Here is a 10,931-nt window from a genome sequence, read left to right on the forward strand (position 1 = left end):
ACCACTAGGAAGGCGTCTGTTTAGGGAGGTGCCTATTCGGCAGGGAACCGACGTGGCAGATGCAACTGCCTGCGGTTAGTGAAAGCAGGGATTATCCCATAATTAATAATCATTAATTAATCCTAACACTCCCCCTAATCAATGCTTGATTATGAGCAGACTTCATCTTGATAAAGATTCTCCTTGAAAACCCTGTGGGAAAAAATGTAAGGAGATACGTGTTTGATATGTTGCTAAAACTCCTTCAAACCCGGTGGGAAAAATAAGGAGAAAATGGCACAACATATATTGGTCATTGTCTCTTTTAACTCAATACGAGAAAACTCATAGAGTTTAGAGGACAATAAATATGTCGTATATACTTTCCCAAAAACCCGGTGAGAAAACAGAAAGTATGACATATGATCTTATGTTGATATTACCTCATTAAAAACCTTTATGAGAACCTGTATAGTAAACTCATGAAGGGAAAAGAGTATAATATGATGCATTGAACAGGAACAACTTAGGAAGATACCCCCCCCTGATTCTTGCAAATTCCAAAGTCGTCACCTACCAATTCCATGAACATGTTTCTGGAATGTAAAAGTTGGTAGAGACTTGGTGAACAAATCAGTTGCATGATTTGACTTGCAAGATATGCAATATAAAGATATTGCTTATTAGTAACCTGTTTGCATCCGGGCAACACAAGCAACATTATCATTGAGATAATGGTTGGTGGATGTTGCCATGAGGTCTGTTTCGAAGACTCTTCATGAGGGGGCTACCACACCTAGTAGGAACACTAAGCTTGTCTACGATCTGACATAGTGGGGATCTGATCGATGTATCCAATGATATCGGTGTTCACATTTTTGTGAAACTGAAAAACCAGGACAAGATGTTTGATGCCTTTGGAGATATCAAAGATATTCTTGAGTACCAACCAATTGTGTTTGGTGGATCCAATGGCATTATGGAACATTGAGTCCCAATATCTCATTTCCATCATCTCTTGGTCTAAATAGACCTTTCTCTATGTCTAGAGAATGAACTACCATGAGAGTTATGGATGGATAAGATTTGTCCACAATGAATTTCTCCAATATATTATGGATATAGACAACATAGTATACCATAATGTATGAATGAAGGTGCTCAAGTTGTAGTAATAACGAGCGGTATTTTGGTTTACCCAAATCCTTCATTTTAAAGTCCGTCACTTAGATGATTACATGTGTCGTCATTGTAGACACACAACACATGGATAATCATCATGGTAGGAGTAATCCTTGAGTATAAGGATCTCACTACGTCGGTTGTACCGTATGTACCGACAACAATAAGTCGTATGGTGGCTTACCGAATTTACACAATGTATGTTGCATTTTGTATTTCGATTCGGAATTGAGATTCCATCGGAAATCAATCATATATGTCTGAATCTAGTGATCCACATGGATATGTAATCACTACATCTATCAACTGCAGAGATAGATGATTTTGAACCGTCAATGATATAAGTTATCGGAATGAGATTCCACCTCCGGAGAATAGTTGGGTATCTGCGTGAACCCTTGCGCTACAATACTTGCTCTTTGTTTCACCACCTGGTTGTTTTCAATTCTGTTTCCAGAAGAAAACTGGTGTAGGTATTGCTTATGAATACCTTCCCATTATTGAGCAAGATCATGTCTACCTAGATCATACCCTTTGCTTGAGTTCAGTCCGAGTGTTGATCACACTTTGCCATGGCCATGGTCTTTGGATCTGAATCATTTGTAAGGTTTTGCAATCTAGTTGAGAAATGTATGTCGACAATTGTAGACTTCCGGTTATATGTTTCTCCAGAATCTATATATCAATATATAGTTGATGAAAATATCGTTACCCATAGTGACTTCTCGCGATTTCCCAATGCGGTTGAGTCGGGTATTCCGATGTCCCAGTCATTTTGTGCACTATGACCTGGGTTGGTGGAGGTTTCCCGTCCACTGGGTGTATACTACCCATCAGGTGTCTATCAACTTGAAGTTGACTTGCATTTACTGATTCACAGGCCTTGACATCCTTGCTCGCGAGAAGCTGAATCCTAATGTATTATTGCCGTACTTCTCCCCCTGTTGCTTTGAATGGGGAGTTGAGTGGTTTTAGTTGGTACCTCCACTTTTTCTGACATATTTTTCAGGATTGTAGGATTGTATGACACCTTTATAGTCAGTAAATGAATCTGGCAGGTTATTTGCAATGTGTTGCAAATGTTCTGAACGCATGGTTCAGATCTTTGAGTACATGGATTTGAGGCGGAAATGTGTTGAACATTTCACTAATTTCCTGGCATTCTTTATGGTACTTGAAATCTCCCCCTAATGCCTGGAAATGTTCCTTATTGAATTAGCATACTGGCCTTGAATAACTCCCCATGCGAAGGGCTTGACGTATTGACGGAAATACAGTTACTCCTCACATAGATCCCAACTATATGTTGAGGGGCCAATGATGTATGCCGGGTGGTGACATCGGTATGCAACCGAATTACCGCAGATAGAAAATACTTGGTAGATATCCACATATCAAAGATAGAGGGGAATAATATTATGCAGTTCTGTCATGAGCGTGTAAAACTGGATGACTCCAACGTAAAGTTGGTAAATTGCAATTTCAAAGTAAAGATAATGAAATGAGCTTTAACTCTTTGGATATGATTCTACCAAACCATTTTGAGTCTAGACATTAGGACAAATTGCTAAACTTCAATCTAAGGGCCATAGAGAAGGCACTCAAGGAGAATTATGCAATGTTATCCATTTTGATTTGCTTGAAATCGATCTCAGGATAATGAGCCAATGGTTTCGTGTGAATAAAGCACACACTTAAGACCATCATGTAGATATGTCTTTTAGAACCATGGAATACCTGAATAGTCTAGTCAATGGATGGGAAGAGCCACTTACCTTAACTTGATGCATTCAAGGAGTCTGAGTGGTTCAACGTAGACTTTAAGGTGTGCGAGCCTTAAAATTAGCTTTCCTGTGTCACTTGTAGTGCACATAAAATCCAAATGTTGTTAGAATTTAGCATCATAATAATCATAAACTATTGGAATTGCTGATAGTTTCGGTTTCAACCCAATGTCTCGATGACCAAGGCGAGTATGCCAAGTTTTCATGTACAAGACATTTTGAAAAAACTATCTTGGGCGCAACATGTGCTACGGGTTTTGTAGTATGTGTAGTACAATCCAGATTATACATAGAGAATGTGCTTGCCATATCCGTTGCATATGGTAAAGAGAATGTATTTGTAACACCCCGAGAATCTTGCTACAGTAATCCCATGCCTAATGACGCCATGAAATCATAATCATTTTGCTAATCCTCACTTTGATTCAAACCAAACTCAAATCCGGATTCAAATGCCTAAGTCATATAATATTTTTTATAAAATAGTAATTTAAAAATATTCCTTAGGTTGAAAACTTTAATTACATAATTGTCATGCATTAAACAAACATTATGGAGATGTTTAAAATACCCCTGAAAATTATAACACTGGTCCAATAGCTAATTATTTGACCTTTTCAATTTCTAAAAAAAGTTGAACACTCCTAAATGCTTTGAAACTTTTTGTAGCAACCCGGAATATTGCGCTTTACTTTTGTGCCAAGTTTTGTATTAAATAAAACTCTTTAGTAGCTCAAATAAAATGCAAAGTATGAAAGTTAAATTAAAAATAAAAAAATAAAACATATCCTACCACACTAGTGTTAGCAGACGCGCTATCCCTCTCCTTCTGCTGCTAGTGGAGGCAGGGGAGGCCGTGGCGCCATCTCCATGGCCGCCGGCCACACGTCGGCATCCGAGCCGCCTTGCCCACCTACAAGACCCCCTTGACCCCCTGGACGAACCCTAGTCCTCCCTCTCTTCCTCCCCCGCACAGTTTCTTCCGCCCAGAGCAACCACCCGAGGCGTCATGGTCGTGCCGCTATAGATCCCGTGGCCACAGACAACCCCGCGCCCAGCCGTCGTGTCCTTAGGCTCCGCCGTCGACTGCTTCGTCGTCTTCAACCACCAGATCAAGCCGGGACTCCCGAACGACTACGCCCACGACCGTCTTCCTCGCCACGGCCGCCGGAGCTCCGCCGCTCGATCCGCCACCGTCCGTCCACCACGACGCCCACGAGCCGTCCGCGTGACTTCCCTGTGAGCAGACGCGCTATCTCTCTCCTTTCCCTTCTTCAATTGATAGCCGTAACTACCCTGTACGCCATGGCCGGACCTCCGCGCCCGCAGCTGCTTGCCGCGGCCGGCCCCTCCCATGGCCGCACTCCCCTTGCCCCGGGCGCTCCCCTGCACCATGCCCCTGGCCGCCCACGCTGGCCGCGCTCGGCTCGCCCGCTGCCGCTGGCACCCGCGTGCGCTCGGCCGCCCCTGACCGCGTCGTCGCCTGAGCTCCCGTGCTGCTGAGCTGCTCCTTGCGCCGTTGTTTCTTCGCTGCTACTTCCGCCACTGCTTGCTCCTTGACCGCTGCTTGCTGCTGCCGGTAGCCGCTGTTGTGCGTGCCTGCTACTGCGCTGCTCTGCTTCGACGCTGCTGTTGCTTAGTGCAACTACTGCGCTGCTCTACTCCAGCCGCTGCTAGTTGCTGCTAAAGGCCATGGCCGAGTGTGTGCGTGCAGCGTGCAGCGTGTGTGTGTTGTGTGCGTGCAGCGTGTGTGTGTTGTGTGTGTGTGTGCGAGTGTGTGTTCTGTGTGTGTGGCCGGCCAAAAACTAGTTTAGGGACTAGTTTAGTTTGTTTGTGTAGTTAGTAGTACTAGTTAATTAGTCCAATGGTAGATGACATGTGGACCCACTCTTAGTTAAATTTTTTTTAAAAAAAAGTCTAAGTCAATGACATGTGGCCCCTACACCGTTTATATGTTGACTAGTCAACTGTTGACTTTGACCCTGACCCCACCAATGATAAACTATGGCTAGAATAGCACTAGGTGACAAAACAAATTATTGTTTTATTTCCGAATTATAAGAATTCCAAACTACCATTAAAACTTCAGAAAATCATAGTAAAATAACCGTAACTCGGATGAAAAAACTTTGTATATGAAAGTTGCTCAGACCGACGAGACAAATCTGAATACGCAGTCCGTTCGTCCGCCACGCATCCCTAGCATAGCGAACACGCGACTTTCCCCCTCCGGTTCATCTGTCCGAAAACGCGAAACACCGGGGATATTTTCCCGAATGTTTTTCTCCTTCATCGGTACCACCTCATACCTCGTTAGGGCACCCCTAGCACCGCTACTTCTCTTGTCATGCATCGTTATTCATCTGTTTGCATTATATTTATTGTTTCTTCCCCCTCTTCTCTCGCTAGACACCGAGACCGACGCCGCTGCTACCCAGTACGACTACGGTGTTGACGACCCCTCTCTCCAGGCAAGCCCCCCTTGATCACCAGATATCGCCTACTCTTCTCTATACTGCTTGCATTAGAGTAGTATAGCATGTTACTGCTTTCCGTTAATCCTATCCTGATGCATAGCCTGCCCTTGCTACTACTGTTGTTACTTTTACCTGCAATCCTAATGCTTAGTATAGGATGCTAGTTTATCATCAGTGGCCATACATTCTTGTCCGTCTGCCATGCTATACTATCAGGCCGTGATCACTCGCGAGGTGATCATAGGTATATACTATATATTTTATACATGATACATGTGATGACTAAAGTCGGGTTGGCTCAAGGAGTACCCGCGGTTGATTCACGAATTGGGGGCTGGAAGGACATACTTTCCCGACGGCCCTCTATGTGGATCTTTGTGGCGAAGCGACAGGGCAGGTTGAGACCACCTAGGAGAGAGGTGGGCCTAGCCCTGGTCGGCATTCGCGGTTATTTCAAAATAACACGCTTAACGAGATCTTGGTATTTGATCTGAGTCTGGCTACTGGCCTACACGCACTAACCATCTACGCGGGGACAGTTATGGGCACTCGACGCCGTGGTATCAGCCGAAGCCTTCGTGACATCAGCGACTGAGCGGCGCGCGCCGGGTTGGACTGGAACTCCTACTCTTGTATAAGGGAGGCTAGGTCTGCTCACCGGCCGTGTACGCAACGTGCAGGTGTGCAATGGGCGATGGGCCCAGACCCCTGTGCCATAGGATTTAGACCGGCGTGCTGACCTCTCTGTTGTGTCTAGGTAGGGCTGCGACGTGTTGATCTTCCGAGGCCGGCCATGACCCAGAAAAGTGTGTCCGGCCAAATGGGATCGAGCGTGTTGGGTTATGTGTGTTGGGGAACGTTGCAGAAAACAAAAAATTTCCTACTCGTTTCACCAAGATCCATCTAGGAGTTCATCTAGCAACGAGTGATTAGATGCATCTACATACCTTTGTAGATCGCGAGCGGAAGCGTTCGAAGAACGGGGTTGATGTAGTCGAACACGACGTGATTCAAATCACCGGAGATTCTAGCACCGAACGGACGATACCTCCGCGTTCAACACACGTACGGAGCGGATGACGTCTCCTCCTTTCTTGATCCAGCAAGGGGGGAGGAGAGGTTGATGAAGATCCAGCAGCACGACGGCGTGGTGGTGGATGCAGGGCGTCACAATAGCAGGGCTTCGCCGTGTACTACGATGGAGAGATGTAACAGAGGAGAGGGAAGCACCAAAGGCTGAGATATGAAGTCCTCCCTCTCCTCAACTATATATAGGAGGGCCAAGGGGGGGGGTGCGCCAGCCTAGGAGATCCAATCTCCTAGGTGCAGCAGCCAAGGGGAGGTTTCCCTCCCCCCCAAGGCACCTAGAGGTGCCTTCCACCATTGGGACTCTTCCCTTAAGTGGAACCCTAGGCGCATGGGCTTTTAGGGCTGGTGCCCTTGGCCCATCTAGGCCAAGGCGCACCCCCTACAGTCCATGTGCCCCTCCGGGACAGGTGGCCCCACCCGGTGGGCCCCCGGGACCCCTCCGGTGGTCCCGGTACAATACCGATAACCCCGAAACTTGTTCCGATGGCCGAAACAGCACTTCCTATATATAATTCTTTACCTCCGGACCATTCCGGAACTCCTCCCGACGTCCGGGATCTCATCCGGTGTGACGCCCGGGTAATTAAACTACAGTAGCCCTCTACTAAGGATGCCACGTCACCTCGGTTACTGTTGATAAACTCGAGTTAGTTCAAAAAACGATTCAAATTTAAATCCTAAATAAGTCAAACGACAAAAGTTTTCAAATATTATAATAAAAATGTTCGGACTATGTCAATTATTGCATCGCTAATTATGGTGAAGTAAACACATTTTTATAAAATGCCTAAATACTTTTAAATGAATTAAAACAGAAAAAAAATAAGAAAAGAAAATACGAAAGCAAAAGACAAAACAAAACAAACAAAAAAAAGGCCCCCTGGCCAACTTGGCCAGACGGCCCAGCTCACCGGCCAGGCCGGCCCACCTGGCCCAGCCGGCCGACACGCCCCTGCCTTATCCCCACGAGGGGGAAAACCCTAACCCCCCCCACGATGCCCCACTCCCCCACTCGTTACCCACCCCCGCGCGTCTCCCTCGCCCCTCCCCGATCTAGATCGAGGGAGACGGCGCCTCGGCCCCGCCGCCTCACCCCTGCGCCCGATGCAAGCCGGCGTCGGCGCCGCCCCTCCCGGACTCCTCGCCCCTCCTCTCCCTCGCGCGGCGCCCAGCTGAAGCCGCGGCCTCGCCTCGTCGTCAACCCGACGCCATTCGCCGTCGCTGCCACCTCGCCCCCGTCGTCGATCTACCTCGTCGGACCACCCCGAGCCCGCTGTTTGTCCCTACAGCATCGCTGTGAGCTCCGCCACCCCCCCTGTGCCTTCCCGAGCTCGGATACGAGCTCCTGCATGTCCTCCCCACCACTCGTAACTCCGGCCACCGCTCCCCTCGCCGTCTCCGCCGCGCTTGTCGCCGTCCCCTGCCCGGCGCCACTCCGGCCTCCTCACGGCCCGCCGCGTCGCTGCTCCGGCCGCGGCCACGAGCCACGCGTCGGCCCCCCCTTCTTCCTCCCCTCTCGTTGGCCGCATCGGGCGCCGACGCCCGCGCCTTCCCGGTCCGGCGCCGTGGACGCTGCCTCGCCCGCCGGCCACGGCAGGGCGTGGCCCGCCTCCCCTCTCGCCTGCAGCCGGCGCCCAGCCCGCCTCGCCGGCGCTGGCGCGCGCGCCTGCGGCGGCCGCCCGAGTTCGCCGTTAACGGGTGGCGCCCGCGGCCTGCACCCAGCGCCCGCTAAGGCCCCTGGCCAATGACACGCGGGGTCCACCCGAAAACAAAAAATAATTAAATGAAAAGATATAATGATTAAAATAGTTAGTTAATTAATTAACCAAATGAATTAATTAACCCAATTAATCATGTTAATTTACCTGTTAACTGCTTAATTAGTCTAACTAAAATTGTCAGTTTACTAGTGAGTCAATGACAGGGGGCCCTACCCCCTATTGACCAGTCAAACCGTGACTGGTCAACTGGGTCCCCCTTGGCCCACTTGTCATCCCCTGAGTACACTTTTGTGTACCCTGTGCTGGGTGCACATAGCATTTATTCAATTAATTTCGAATTAATAATAATTTCAGAATATCATTAAAACTTTGAAAAATTATATAAAATAATCCGTAAGTCAGATGAAAATACTTTGTACATGAAATTTGCTCAGAACGACGAGACGAACCCGGATACGTAGTCCGTTCGTCCGCTACACATCCATAGCATAGCAAACACGCAACTTTCCCCCTCCGGTTCATCTGTCCGAAAACGCGAAACACCGGGAATACTTTCCCGGATGTTTCCCCCCCTTCACCGGTATCACCTATCCCTGCGTTAGATCACCTCTAGCACCACGTTTGTCATGTTATGATTTGATTGCTCTGTTATTTATTGTGTTCCCCCTCCGTTACTTCTTTCCGGTAGACTACGAGACCGACGCCGTTGATGCCCCGGTCGACTACGGTGTTGACGACCCCTCATTCTTGTCTGAGCAACCAGGCAAGCCCCCCCCCTTGATCACCAGATATCGCCTACTCTCCTCTATACTGCTTGCATTAGACTAGTGTAGCATGTTACCGCTTTCCGTTATTCCTATCCTGATGCATAGCCTGTCCTTGCTACTACTGTTGTTACCATTACCTGCTATCCTACTGCTTAGTATAGGATGCTAGTGTTCCATCAGTGGCCCTACACTCTTGTCCGTCTGCCATGCTATACTACTGGGCCGTGATCACTTCGGGAGGTGATCACGGGCACATACAATATACTTTACACAGTTACCTTACCTGTGATACTGTTCGGAGATGGGGGCTGAAGGGGCAGGTGGCTCCATCCCGGTAGAGGTGGGCCTGGGTTCCCGACGGCCCCCGACTGTTACTTTGAGGTGGAGCGACAGGGCAGGTTGAGACCACCTAGGAGAGAGGTGGGCCTGGCCCTGGTCGGCGTTCGCGGATACTTAACACGCTTAACGAGATCTGGGTATTTGATCTGAGTCTGGCCATTTGGTCTATACGCACTAACCATCTACGCGGGAGTAGTTATGGGTATCCCGGCGTCGTGGTATCAGCCGAAGCCTTCGTGACGTCAGCGACTGAGTGGCGCGCGCCGGATTGGAACGTAAGCCTGCTCTTGTATTAAGGGGGCTAGTTCTGCTTCCGGTCGCGTTCGCAACGTGCAGGTGTGCTAAGGGTGATGGGCCCAGACCCCTGTGCGCTTAGGTTTAGACCGGCGTGCTGACCTCTCTGTTGTGCCTATGTGGGGCTGCGACGTGTTGATCTTCTGAGGCCGGGCATGACCCAGGAAAGTGTGCCCGGCCAAATGGGATCGAGCGTGTTGGGGTATGTGGTGCACCCCTGCAGGGAAGTTAATCTATTCGAATAGCCGTGATCTTCGGTAACAGGACGATTTGGAGTTGTACCTTGACCTTATGACAACTAGAACCGGATACTTAATAAAACACACCCTTCCAAGTGCCAGATACAACCGGTGGTCGCTCTCTCACAGGGCGACGAGGGGAGGATCATCGGTTAGGATTATGCTATGCGATGCTACTTGGAGGACTTCAGTCTATTCTCTTCTGCATGCTGCAAGACGGAGGCTGCCAGAAGCGTAGTCTTCGACAGGATTAGTTATCCCCCTCTTATTCTGGCATTCTGCAGTTCAGCCCACATATGATACCCTTATCCCATTTGATACCCATGCATATGTAGTGTAGCTCCTTGCTTGCGAGTACTTTGGATGAGTACTCATGGTTGCTTTCTCCCCCTTTTTTCCCCCTTTCCTTCATTTCTGGTTGTCGCAACCAGATGCTGGAGTCCAGGAGCCAGACGCCACCGTCGACGACGACTCCTACTACACCGGAGGTGCCTACTACTACGTGCTGCCCGCTGACGACGACCAGGAGTAGTTTAGGAGGATCCCAGGCAGGAGGCCTGCGCCTCTTTCGATCTGTATCCCAGTTTGTGCTAGCCATCTTATGGCAATGTGTTTAACTTATGTCTGTACTCAGATATTGTTGCTTCCGCTGACTCGTCTATGATCGAGCTCTTGTATTCGAGCCCTCGAGGCCCCTGGCTTGTAATATGATGCTTGTATGACTTATTTTATTTGTAGAGTTGTGTTGTGATATCTTCCCGTGAGTCCCTGATCTTGATCGTACATGTTTGCGTGAATGATTAGTGTACGATCAAATCGGGGGCGTCACAAGTTGGTATCAGAGCCGACTGCCTGTAGGAATCCCCCTTCCACACTCCTTGGTCGAAGTCGAGTCTAGACATTGCAAAACTTTTACTAACATGACTGTGTGCCTTACGGGCCCACGTCGCCATCTGGGTGGTATTAGGATCTTTTACTTCTCAATCCTTACTCTGGGACTCTGGACTCTCTCCTATTCGGGTTTAATAAATTTACTAAAAATCTAACTTAGGTTCTCGAA

General features: G+C 48.5%; 1 long non-coding RNA gene across 1 annotated transcript; it reads left to right on the top strand.

Annotated features, from left to right (window-relative positions):
- Positions 1-3,619: 3,619 nt before the first annotated feature.
- Positions 3,620-10,624, top strand: LOC147964388 (uncharacterized). Its single transcript, XR_015607547.1, has 3 exons — positions 3,620-4,184; positions 5,355-5,416; positions 10,303-10,624. It is a non-coding gene; the product is annotated as an uncharacterized LOC147964388 (long non-coding RNA).
- The last annotated feature ends 307 nt before the right edge of the window (positions 10,625-10,931 follow it).

Source organism: Triticum urartu, chromosome 6A (genome assembly GCF_056163025.1).
Source record: "Triticum urartu cultivar PI428250 chromosome 6A, HENAU_Tu73, whole genome shotgun sequence".
Taxonomy (NCBI): Eukaryota; Viridiplantae; Streptophyta; class Magnoliopsida; order Poales; family Poaceae; genus Triticum; species Triticum urartu.